This window comes from Notamacropus eugenii, chromosome 3 (genome assembly GCF_028372415.1).
Source record: "Notamacropus eugenii isolate mMacEug1 chromosome 3, mMacEug1.pri_v2, whole genome shotgun sequence".
NCBI lineage: Eukaryota > Metazoa > Chordata > Mammalia > Diprotodontia > Macropodidae > Notamacropus > Notamacropus eugenii.
Genome location: NC_092874.1, coordinates 213,623,195 through 213,636,782, shown reverse-complemented (window position 1 = coordinate 213,636,782; position 13,588 = coordinate 213,623,195). Strand labels below are relative to the sequence as shown.

General features: G+C 40.1%; 1 protein-coding gene across 4 annotated transcripts in view; it reads left to right on the top strand.

The window, feature by feature from the left end:
* The window catches only part of PPHLN1 (periphilin 1), a 136,740-nt gene that overhangs the window by 11,541 nt on the left and 111,611 nt on the right, over positions 1 to 13,588 (top strand). The gene's annotated exons all lie outside the window — the stretch shown is intronic.

Genomic DNA, 13,588 nt, shown 5'->3' with positions numbered 1-13,588 from the left:
AGAGAATTCGTCTCACTCAAAGGGTACAGCTGGTGACAAGGATATGAGTCTAGCATAGCAGACAAATGCTACAGATATAGTTTACCTAGATTTTAACAAAATATTTTTCACATGTGATTCACTTGGACAAAAATGGTTAGCTGGTAGTGCCATTAGGCAAACTCTGAATTAGTTGAATACCTGGACCCAAAGGAGTAGTCCTTAATGGTTTTTTTTTGTCATCTTAGAAGGAGATTTCTAGTAGGATGCTCTAGGGCTATGTGATTTTCATCACTGACTTCGATGATGAAATAGATGGCATGTCTATCATTTCCAGATGTCACAAAGCTGTGATGGGTAGCTAACATCTTTCAGGATTTTACTCTGTAAGTTAACATCTAAGTCTTCAAAAATATCTTGATTGTCTGGAATATTAGATACAGTCTAGTAAAGACATATTTTAATAGAGATAAATACTAAATCTTACGCTTGTGTGCCAGAACAACTTCACAAATGTAAAATTGGGTAGGTGTTGTTCCACAGCATTTTGCCTGAAAAAGATGTAAGATTTTCAGTGTACTAAAGACTGTACTGAGAATAGTGTGGCATTCAAGAGAGGAACTTCAATCATAGGCTACATTAAGAGTGTGATAATGTCTAGGTCTGGGGAGATGATAGTCTCATTGTTCTCTATATCGGTCATACCACATCTGGAATATTGCATTCATTTCTAGACTCTGTGTTTTAAGAAGGTATGAAGAGTGTCTGCTATAGCTGTCTTCAAGTAATGGAAGTGTTGCCTGTTATGTGAAGAAAATTAGATTTTTATAGTATTAGAATTGTTCTTCGTAAGTCTGATAAAATTTACTTGTAATTCCATTTATTTCTAATGATTTTTTCCTTTATAACTCATTATTACATTGTTCAATATATTTTTCTGAGATTAGGATATTTAAGTCCTCTTTCTTGTTAATTTGAGTATTTTTATTTTTGTAAAATATTCATGTACATCATTTAGACTATAAAGTTTATTGGTATATTGAAATATTTTCTGATTTAATAGTGAAATAATTTCTGTTTTGTTATTGTGAGGGTTGTATATTCATTTTTAATTTTAGGTATAGTTAATTTGATTTTCTTTTTTTAAAAAAGTAGTACCCTAATGGTTTTTTGGCATTTTTTTTTTTTTTGTATTTCCAATAAACTAGTTTTTATTTTTGTTAATTTTTTAAACTTTTGTTTTCAGTTATGCTGATCTCCAAATTTCAATATTTTCCTTGGGTCCTTAGTTGGGACCTAAAGCATTTATTAGCTTTTCTAATTTTCTAGTTGCACATGCAATTTATTGTTCTCTTTTGTTGACTGAAGTGTTTTATATATTCATGTGCACACAATCATGAATATGTATATACTCATACATTTATACACACACTTCTCCTAAAGACTTTTTTAGTGATATCTCTAAAACTTAAGCATGTTATCTTTTTGTTGCCCTTGTCTTTAATGAAATTATCAATTGTTTCTTTGATTTATTCTTTGACCCATCCATTCTTTAGGATTTATTTAGTCTCCAATAATTTTAAATTTTGCTTCCAAGTCTGCTTTGTCGGTATGATTTTTGTTGTGGACCATAAAAGATGTTTAGCATTTTTACTTTTTGGCATTTGTTTATAAGGTTTTGTAATTCATGCTCAGTTTTTGTAAAGGTATAATAAACAGTTGAGAAATATGACTGCTTTTGTATTCACAGTTCAAAAGTTTTCTGATGTCATTTTCTGAAATTCTATTCAACACCTTACCTTATTTCTTGTTTCTTTTTTGTTTTCATTTATCAAAGTTTAGGAGAGTTAAATTGAAATCCTCCAGTTTATGTTTTACTGGCTGGGAAGGTGCTCAGGGAAGATTAGTACCTCTGGTGTGAGAGCTGCTGTGACCTTTTAGGGCTGCTTTCTTCCTTAGAGTCCACCTGGTTGTCCCAACTCTCACCTGTGGCTCCAAGAAGCTGTAGCATACACAGCAGCTACTCTCCAATAAATTGTTTTGGCAAATGGACTAAACCAGTTTGAGGGTAACTGAGGGGTCACAAACTCTTTAGGGACTTAGGGAGGTGTCTACCTCAAGCCTGTGAAGTCTTCCTGTGGTGCAAGGGGAGAATGAGAACAATTTGTTTGAACAGTAATGAAGGCAGCTGTAGCAGGTGCTGTGGAGTGCTTAGAACTAAGACATGAAAGATGCCAAGGTCATCCCCTGCATGCTCTTACTTCTTTAAATTTAGAAGATTTTTTTTTTTTAGACCCTGCTATATGTTTATGTCATTCCTTCTTTAACCCAGTTCTCATGAGAGTAAGGTTTCGGCACTACCAGCCCTCCAACCCAACCTATTTCCTCTGTATTAAGTTCTTCCTTTCAATGCCTTTTTTGTGTGGTGAGATAATTGCTCCTTTTAATCTTTCTCTGCTGAGTTTTTTTTAGAATCACCCCATCATGTTTAGTTCAGCAGGAGTCTTTTTAAAAAAATAATTTATTTTTCGTTTTCATCTTTCACTTCCATAAGATTTTGATTTCAAAATTTTCTCCCCATCTCCCTCTTCCCTGCACTGTAAGAAAGTGTGCATTCTAATTACCCCCTCCCCCAGTCTGCCCTCCCTGTTGTAACTACAACCCCTGTCCCCTGCTTCTTTGGTCCCCTTCCCTTTCTATTTTCCTTTTGGGCAAGATAGATTTCTATACCTCATTGCCTATATATCTTATTTCCCAGTTGCATGTAAAAACAATTTTTAACATTTATTTTTAAAACTTTGAGTTGCATATTCTCTTCTTTCCTCCCCACCTACCCTCATTGAGAAGGCAAGCAGGTTGCTAGTTATACATGTGTAGTCATGCAAAACACTTCCACAGTAGTCATGTTGTGAAAGACTAACTATATTTCCCTTCATCCTATCCTGTCCCCCATTTATTCTCTTCTTTCTTTTGACCCAGTCCCTCCTCAAAAGTGTTTGCTTCTGATTACCACCTCCCCTAGTCTGCCCTCCCTTCTCTCATTCTCCCACTTTACCCCCTTCCCCTCTACTTTCCTGTAGAGTAAGATAGATTTCCATACCCAGTTGAGTGTGTATTTACTCTGTTCCCTTCTTAAGTAAAATCAGTCGAGAGTAAGTTTCACTCATTCCCTCTCAGGTTTCTTCTCTTTCCCTCAACTGTAAAAGCTTTTTCTTGCATTTTTTGTGTGAGATAATTTACCCCATTCTGCCTCTCCCTTTCTCATTCTCCCAATACATTCCTCTCTCATTCCTTAATTTTATTTTTTAGGTATTCCTTCACATCCAACTCACCCTGTGCCCTCTGTCTCTCTCTATGTGTGTGTACACACACACACACACACACACACACACACACACACACACACATATTCCCTCTAATTCCCCTAATACTGAGAAAGGTCTCATGAGTTACAAATATCATCTTTTGTAAATAGTTCAACTTTAATAAGTCCCTGTGATTTCTTTATCCTGTTTACTGTTTTATGTTTCTCTTGGGTCTTGTATTTGAAAGTCAAATTTTTTATTCAGCTCTGGTCTTCTTATTAAGAATACTTGAAAGTCCTGTATTTCATTGAATGTCCATTTTTTTCTCCTGAAGGATTATACTCAGTTTTGCTGAGTAGGTTATTCTTGGGGGTAATCCTACCTTTTGACCTCCAGAATATCATATTTCAAGTCCTCCTATCCTTTAATGTAGAAGTGGCTGAATCATGTGTTATCCTGATTGTGTTTCCACAGAACTTGAATTGTTTCTTTCTGGTGACTTGCAGTATTTTCTCCTTGACCTCGAAACTCTGAAATTTAGCTATAATCCTAGAAGTTTTCTGTTGGGAATCTCTTTCAGGAGGAGATTGATGGACTCCCTTAGTTTCTATTTTATGCTCTGGTTCCAGAACATCAGGGCAATTTTCCTTGATAATTTCTTGAAAGACTATGTCCAGGCTCCTGTTTTGATCTTGGCTTTCAGGTAGTCCAATAATTTTAAAATTCTCTCTCCTGGATCTATTTTCCAGGTCAGTTGTTTTTTCAATGAGGTATTTAACATTGTCTTCTATTTTTTCATCATTTGGTTTTGTTTTATTATTTCTTGATTTCTTATAAAGTCATCAGCTTCCATTTACTCCATTCCAGTTTTTAAGGAATTATTATCTTCAGTGAGCTTTTGGACCTCTTTTTCCATTTGGCCAATTCTGCTTTTCAAGACATTCTCATCATTGGCTTTTTGGACCTCTTTTATTATTTGTCTTAGTTCATTTTTTTTTTTAGGTGTCATTTTCTTCGGTGTATTTTGGGGTCTCCTTTAGCAAGCTATTGACTCGTTTTTCATGATTTTCTTGCCTCAATCTTCTCTTTCCAATTTTTCCTTTTGAGCTCTTTCATGGCCTGGACCAATTCTTTTTTTGGAGGCTTTGGATGTAGGAGCTTTGGCTTTGTTGTCTTCTTCTAGTTATATGTTTTGATCTTCTTTGTCACTAAAGTAAGATTCTATAGTCTGAGGTTTTATCTACTGTTTGTTCATTTTTCCAGACTTTTAAACTCTTTGTTAAGGTAGAACTCTGCTTGCAGTATGGAGAGGGTATACTGTCCTGAGCATCAGTGGTTTTGAGCAGCTGTTTTCAGAGATACTGCTAGGGACCTGTAAATTTTCAGTTCTCCTAAGGTGGTACGTATGATCCAAGAAGAGGGAAGTGATTACTCCTTTCCTCGCCTGTGCTCTGGTCTGTAAGTGACTACAAGCACTCTTTTCTGCCTTGGAACTTTGAGGATGATTCCTTTTCAACTGCCGCCACAAGCTCTGCCACAGCAGCACTTATCCTTGCTCCAGGACTTCCACCCAAGACTGCAACCCAGTTCCAAGCAAGGGCAAAGCAAGAGACTCCTGCCTTGGTGCCAGCAGAGAGATCCCTGTAATCCTCTCTGATCAGCCACTTGATCCCTCCACCTTCTGTTGTCCAAGAGCTCAGGAAGCAGCTGCCACCACCACTGCTACTTCAGGTTTGGGGCTGGATCACTCTCCTCTCTCGCCCAGGTCTGTCAAACCTTTCCTGTTGACCTTTTAAGTTTTCTTTGACTTTTGTGGGTTGAGAAGTCTGGAAACCACCACAGCTGCCAGTGATTTAGTCCCAGGAGGCCTGTTTCAGGTTTGCCAGAACCTGGTCTATGCTGGCTTGTTTTGCCCTGGGTTGCACTCCTTTCTCAACCTGGTGCAACAGACCTTTCTTGCTGATTTCCAGGTTGTCTTGGGCTGGAAATTTGTTTCATTCTGTCATTTTTGTGGGTTCTGCTGCTCTAGAATTTGTTTAGAGTCATATTTTACATGTATTTAGAGGGGTTTGAGGGAGAGCTGAAGTGAGTCCCTGCCTTTTACTCTACCATCTTGGCTCCACCTCAGCAATGACAGTCTTAAGAGTATTGATAACATTTTCACATATAAGAAGTAAACAGTTTGATCTTATTGAGTTCTTTATAATTATTTAATGTTTACCTTATATTTCTCCTGAATCTTACATGACCATTGAGTTTTTGTTTTTTTGTTGTAATACCTGAAAGTCTTTCAGTTCATTAAACATCATTTTGTTTGTTTGTTTTTTGTAATTCGGGACTGTACTCAGATTTGCTGGGTAAGTTATTTTTGGGGGCAACCACACCTCTTTAGCTCTTTAAAATATACTGTTGTAAGACCTGTGGTCTTTTAATGTAGAAGCTGCTGGGTCTTGTGTGATGATCTTAATTGTAGCTTTGGAGTGCTTAAATTGGGGTTATTTTTCTTGTTGTTTGTAATATTTTCTCCATAACCTGGGAGCTTTGAAACTTGGGTTATGATATTCCCTCCTGGAATCTCGTTCAGGTGATGATTTGTAAATTTTTTCTGTTTCTACTTAGCCTTCTTGTTCTAGAACTTAAGGACAGTTTTCCTAATAATTTCTTGTAAGATTCTTTTTTTTTTGATTGTAACTTTCAGGTAGTCCAACAGTCTTTGTATTGTTTCTCCTTGATTCCATATCATTTGTTTTTCTAGTGAAGTGTTTCACATTTTTTTCTGTTTTTTCATTCCTTTCTAAAAAAATTATTTCTTGGTGTCTTATAACATGATTAGCTTTCCCTGGTTTTCAGGGAGCTATTTTGTTCCTTAAATTTTTAGATCTTTTTTCCATACACTTTATCTGTTGGTCCTCTGCTTGAAGGGAATGCAAATTTTAATCCTTGAAACTTTTGTATTTTTTTTTTCCTAAAGACCAGCCTTAACCCCAAATCATCCTGGTCCCAGACCAAGCATTACTTGGTCAAGGTTTAGGAGCTGATTGGCTTGGAATGAATGTAAATAACAATTGTAAAGCATAGGGACTGTGGTAGTAACAGCTTGAAAGTCCCCTACTTGAACTTTTGGGAGCCAAGATGGCAGAGAAAACTGTGAGTGCTCTCACTTTCCTTTGCTGACCTTGAAAAACCTAGAGAATGTTGCCTCAGGAAAAATCCTGAAATAGTGGAGTCAACAGAAGGGGCACAGAAGTCTTTTACCTCAGAAGGCTGGGGAGATTGAGGTGAAGGGTTCCCCTTGGTGTGGCTGAAGGGGACTAGTGCAGGACCAGAGGCATCCCAGCAAGTTCCACCTTTGTGGACTAGCAGGAAATTCTGAACCCCAGCAGCATAGAGCCAGTAAGTGCCACCACCAGGACTCCAGGTGTGCCTTAGGACAGCCAGGGGAGTTGGACAGACACCAGCACAGATGGGGTTCCCCAGCCACTGAGTCTGCTGGTGTTCCAGTGCAGTCCTTGGGGAGAAGGAGACCTCCAGCAGCCAGACCACCCCTACTCAACACCTCATTCCAAGATTTTCAATGTGACCCTGGGGAGATTCAGATAGTCTTCACCTGGCCTCAGCCTTGGCATGCACCTGGCATGCACCTTAGCTGAGCACCTGGTAAACTGCAGCATTGTATAACTTCTGGTTGAAAGAACCAGAAGTCACCGCATACAAAGCCAGTATTCAGGCCCCTAACTCCCAGCATAAGAAATGTGAGCCTTCTGTGCCCAAGAAGCAGAGATCCACTTTAAAAGCCAGGAAAAAGACAATCACCATGAGCAAGAAGAAAATTAGGAAAGCAGAGATCATAGATTTTTACTATGGCTACAGGGAAGATCAAAATATGCATTCAGAAGAGGACAGCATTGACAGTGTACCCTCATCTCAAACCTCAAAAGGGAATATGAACTGGCCTCAAAATGACCCAGCAATACCACTTCTAGGAGTGTACCAAAGAGATCATAAAAATGGGAAAAGGTCCCACATGTACAAAAATATTTATAGCAAATCTCTCTTTGTGGTGGCCAAGAACTGAAAATCGAGGGGATGCCCATTAATTGGGGAACAACTGAACAAGTTGTGGTATATGAATGTAATGGAATACTATTGTGCTGTAAAAAATGATGAACAGGAAGACTTCAGAGAGGCCTGGAAGTGGTGCTAAGTGAAAAGAGCAGAACCAGGAGAACTTTGTACTCAGTAACAACCACAATGTGTGAGGAATTTTTCTGATAGATTTAGCCCTTCACAGCAATGCAAGCACCTAAAAAATTCCCAATGGACTTGAGGCAAAATGCCTTCCACATCCAGAGAAAGAAGTATAAAATTGGATTGCAGAATGAAGCAGACTATTTTCTCTTGTGTTTTGTTTTGTGTTGGTTTTTCTCATGGTTTCTCCAATTCATTTTAATTTCTTCCATGCAACATGACTAAGGTGAAAATGTATTTAGTAAGAAGGTATGCGTAGAACCCATATTACATGCTGTCTTGAGGGACAGAGGATGGAATGAGGGGAAAGCGTGGGGGAGAAAATTTAAGATTTATGGAAGTGATTGTAGAAAACTGAAAATAAATAAAATTTGAAAATCTCTTTTGAGATAACAGAAAATTGTCCTGAAAAATAGGTACAGGAGAGAAAATCTAAGAATTATTGGTCTAACAGAAGCCATGAAGAAGAAGAGAGCCTGGACAATATCTTCCAAGAAAGCATCAAATAAAACTTCCCTGAGGTCCTTGCTCCAGAGGTCAAAATGGTCATTGAAAGAATCCACCAATCACCTCCTGAGAAAGATCCCAAATTGAAAACGCCAAGGAATATTGTTGCCAAATTCCAGAATCATCAGGTCAGGATCGTAGTAGTTCAGCAATAACTGAATTGTTGCTTTTTGGCTGCTTGCAGTATTTTCTCCTTGACCTGATCTTTCAGGAGGTGATTGGTGGATTCTTTGAATGATAAGATGTGAGAATGTTGGAACCCTAATTATTTGTTGGTGGGGCTGTGAGCTGATCCAAACATTCTGGAGAGCAATTTGGAACTATGCCCAAAGGGCTATTAAGCTTGCAAACCTTTTGACTATAGGAAATTGCCACCAAGAGTAGGAACATTGAAGGGATACACTATCTCCCCAACTTCATGTCAGTTCCAGGCAGGATTAGATTGTCCACTTGCATTCAGTCAGGCTTAAAGTCTGCCAGATGTCAGTGGGGAAATTGAGTCAGGAGAATCCTACTTCAGCCCAGAAGGAACAGCCACTCTTCCACCCTTCCCATGACATCACCTTTTGCAGTTCATACCAGCATCTCACCAACTTACTGGCTTCATGGATTGGAGGCTCAGACTGCCTTTCTTGCTATCCATACCTGGAGTTAGACTCAGAAGAACAGTCACTTAATAGTCCCATAGCATCTAAAAATGGCAAGTTCCAATAACCAGATTTCAAATATGATTATAATTTCACTTTGGCTAAGGAACATCTTTTGAGGCAAGTCTTAAGTGGCTTACATGCCTTTCTATATGTGTTCTAATTCCTGATTAAATAGCAGTCATAAAATCAACTTTACCATTAAAACCTTAACTTTTCCATCAATGCCAAATTTTACCCTAGATTGCCTTCCTCTAGGAAATTTAGACTACAGTTCTTTTCCCCAAACTAGAGATATCATTGATTTATTCTCAGTAATTAATTCAGTCAATTCTTTTAATATTAATTGCTTTTACCTCACTTTGTGACATGTCCAATTTTTCTCCCCATCACTCCCCTCCCCCTGCTTCCTAGTACCTTGCATTCTGACTACTCCTTCCCTCAGTGTACCCTGCCTTCTATCACATCCCACTGTTCCCTTATCCCCATCTTCTCTCTTGTAGGGCAAGATAAATTTCTACACCCCATTCCCTGTATTTCTTATTTCCCTGTTATATGCAATAAGAATTCTCAACATTCATTGCTAATACTTTGAATTCCAACTTCTCTCCCTTCCCCCTCCCTCCCCAGCCCCACTGAGAAGGCAAGCAATTCAATACAGACTAAATATGTGTTGTTTTGCAAAAGACTTCCATAATAATCATGTTGTGTAATAGTAATTATATTGCCCTCTGTCCTACTCTATCCCTCCTTATTTTGTTTTCCCCACAGTTGACCTTGTCCCTTCTCGAAAGTGTTTATTTCCAATGACTCCCTTCTCCCATTTGCCATCCCTTCACCGCACTTGTCACCACCTTTCCTACTTTCCTGTGGTGTGATATAAATTTTCATATCAAATTTAGTGAGCATGTTATTCCCTCCTTTAGCCACATGTGGAGAGAGTAGCTTCATTTTTTCCCCTCTCCCCTTCTCCCTTTTCTCCTCCATTGAACAAGATTATTTTTTTTTTAATTTTACCTAAAATTGCGTTTTTATTGATGCAATTAATGATATCAGGCAGTGTATAACAATAGTTTTAAAAAACATTTTCTCAATTGTATGTAAAAACTATTCTTAACATCTTTCAAAAATTTTTTTAAGAATTATTGTTATTTTTTTTTAATTTAACTTTTGACATTTATTTTCACAAAATTTTGGGTTACAAATTTTCTCCCCTTTTATCCCCTCCCCCCCCCCAAACCCAAGCATTCTAATTGCCCCTGTGACCAATCTGCTCTCTCTTCTATCCTCCCTCTCTGCCGTTGTCTCCATCTTCTCTTTTGTGTTGTAGGGCCAGATAGCTTTCTTTACCCCTTAACCTGTATTTCTTATTTCCTAGTGGTAAGAACATTACAGTTGATCCTAACACTTTGAGTTCCAACTTCCTTACCTCCCTCCCTCCCCACCCCTTCCCTTTGGAAGGCAAGCAATTCAATATAGGCCAAATCTGTGTAGTTTTGCAAATGATTTCCATACTAGTTGTGTTGTATAGGACTAACTATATTTCCCTCCATCCTATCCTGTCCCCCATTACTTCTATTCTTTTATGATCCTCTCCCTCCCCATGAGTGTCGACCTCGGATTACATTCTCCTCCCCATGCCCTCCCCTCTATCCTCCCCCCCACCCTACTTGTGCCCTTGTCCCCCACTCTCCTGTATTGTGAGATAGGTTTTCCTATCAGAATGAGTGTGCATTTTATTCTTTCCTTTAGTGGAATGTGATGAGAGTAGACTTCATGTTTTTCTCTCACCTCCCCTCTTTATCCCTCCACTAATGAGTCTTTTGCTTGCCTCTTTTATGAGAGATAATTTGTCCCATTCAATTTCTCCCTTTCTCCTCCCAATATATTTCTCTCTCACTGCTTGATTTCATTTTTTTTTTAAGATATGATCCCATCCTCTTCAGTTCACTCTGTGCACTCTGTCTCTATGTATGTGTGCGTGTGTGCATGTGTGTGTGTGTACTCCCACCCAGTACCCAGATACTGAAATGATTCAAGAGTTACAAATATTGTCTTTCCATGTAGGAATGTAAACAGTTCAACTTTAGTAAGTCCCTTATGACTTCTCTTTGCTGTTCACCTTTTCATGGTTCTCTTCATTCTTGTGTTTGAAAGTCAAATTTTCTTTTCAGCTCTGGTCTTTTCATCAAGAAAATTTGAAAATCCTCTATTTCATTGAAAGACCATTTTTTCCCCTGAAGTATTATACTCAGTTTTGCTGGGTAGGTGATTCTTGGTTTTAGTCCTTGTTCCTTTGACTTCTGGAATATCCTATTTCATTCCCTTCGATCCCTTAATGTAGAGGGTGCTAGATCTTGTGTTATCCTGATTGTATTTCCACAATACTTGAATTGTTTCTTTCTAGCTGCTTGCAATATTTTCTCTTTCACCTGGGAATTCTGGAATTTGGCCACATTGTTCCTAGGAGTTTCTCTTTTTGGATCTCTTTCAGGCGGTGTTCTGTGGATTCCTTGAATATTTATTTTGCCCTCTGGTTCTAGAATCTCAGGGCAGTTTTCCTTGATAATTTCATGGAAGATGATGTCTAGGCTCTTCTTTTGATCCTGGTTTTCAGGTAGTCCCAAAATTTTTACATTGTCTCTCCTGAATCTATTTTCCAGGTCATTTGTTTTTCCAATAAGATATTTCACATTATCTTCCATTTTTCCAATCTTCTCGCTATGTTCTGTGATACCTGTCTTTCTCACAAAGTCCTTAGCGTCCATCTGTACCATTCTAGTTTTGAAAGAACTATTTTCTTCAGTGAGCTTTTGAATCTCCTTTTCCATTTGGCTAATTCTGCTTTTGAAAGCATTCTTCTCCTCATTGGCTTTTTGAACCTCTTTTGCCAATTGAGTTAGGCTAGTTTTCAAGGTGTTAATTTCTTCAACATTTTTTTGGGTCTCCTTTAGCAGGATGTTTACCTGCTTTTCATGCTTTACCTGCATGTCTCTCATTTCTCTTCCCAGTTTTTCCTCCACCTCTGTAACTTGATTTTCAAAATCCTTTTTGAGCTCTTCCATGGCCTGAGCCCATTGGGTGGGCTGGGACACAGAATCCTTGATTTCTGTGTCTTTGCCTGATGGTAAGCATTGTTCTTCCTCATCAGAAAGGAAGGGAGGAAATGTCTGTTCTCCAAGGAAGTATCCTTCAATAGTTTTATTTCTTTTCCCTTTTCTGGGCATTCTCCCCAGCCAGTGACTTGTCCTCTGAATATTCTCCTCACACCCACCTCGCCTCCTGGTCCTCCCAGCCAGCGTTTGGGGACTGAGATTCAGATGCTGCTTCCCACCTTAGGGCTTTTGGCGGGGGCAGGGCTGCTATTCAGCGTGAGAATTAAGTTCAGGTGGTCAGGTCGGGGCAGGGCCGCCTCTCAGGCTCCGTTCCCTCAGGGGGTTTATGTACAGACCTTCCACAATGGATCCAGGCTCCCGCCCGCTTGGGGAGCCCCTGTCTGCAGCCGCCTCTCAGCTTCTACCTCCCGGGGGGCCCGAGCCATGGGGGAACCCCACTCCCCTCTCGATCCGCCAAAGAGACTCTCTCACCGACCCCCCTCACCTGTGGGTGGCGGGACTTGTGCTGCCGCTGGAGATCCTGTCCCTGAAGCCTGCTCGGATCTGTACCTCTTGGAGCCGTGGCCGCCGTAGGTTTGGGCTGGGCTCCGCGTCTGCAGTGCGACGGACCTTTTGTGAGAGGTTTGCAGGTCCCTCTGTGGGTGGAGGGACCCGCGTGGCTGCTGGAGATCCCGTCCCCGTAGCCTGCTCAGATCTTTTCCTCTTGGTGTCGCGGCCGCTGCAGGGCTGCACTCAGCTCCCAGTCCTAGCGCCCAGTCCGCAGCGCGAAGGACCCCCCGCGAGAGGTTTGCAGGTCTCTCTGGAACAGAAATCTCCCTCGCTCCAATATTCCGTGGCCTCTGGGTGCAGAATTCACCGTGAGTTGGTCCCCTGTAGCCATTGTATGGGTTGTGGGTTCGGAGCTATGTGTATGTGCGTCTTTCTACTCTGCCATCTTGGCTCCTCCCCCCAAACAAGATTATTTTTATCTCTTTTATGAGTTATAGCCTGCCCCATTCCATTTCTCCCTTTCTCTTCCCGGAATTTTCCTCCATCCCTTAATTTTTATTTTATTTTATTTTATTTTTTTTGGTATGGATAGCATCTCTTCTGATTCAACACACCTTGTACTCCCTATCTATATATGTGTATATGTGTATGTGTATGTACAATCACTCCCTCTACCCAAATATTGAGAAAAGATTCAAGAGTTATAAATATTTTCTTTCCATGTGGTAATGTAAGCAGTTCAGCTTTAGAGAGTCTTTTATGATTTTTCTTTCCTGTTTACCTTTTCATGCTTCTCTTGATTCTTGTCTTGGGAAGTCAAATTATCTGTACAGATCTGGTCTTTTCCTCAGTATGAATGATTGAAAGTCCTTTATGTCATTGAATGACTATTTATTCCCTTGAAGTATTACAGTCAGATTTGCTGGATAGGTGATTTGTTGGGGGTGTAAGCTCAGTTTTCACATGAACAGTCTCGGGCAGGTAAAAGTGAGGACTTCTAAACCTCAGAGTTCTCATGAGGCCCCCCCCCAGGGAACAGCTGGGGATTGAGGTGTGAAACACGGACTATCTCGTGCATTTCCACCTCTTCTCAGTGGGAAACCTGCTGAGGAGAGCATCCCACCCTTGAGATTGGTCCGTGGTCTGAGCACACCTGTTGTTGACTAGCTAGGGGCTGAGAGCAGGTGCGGTATTCACGTGCAAACTATGCAACTGGAGAGCTTAAGTAGGGACAGGAAAGCCTGAAGGCCCTCTTCTGGATGCGGAGCCCCCTCAGGGGGCTCTTCACACTGAGGGG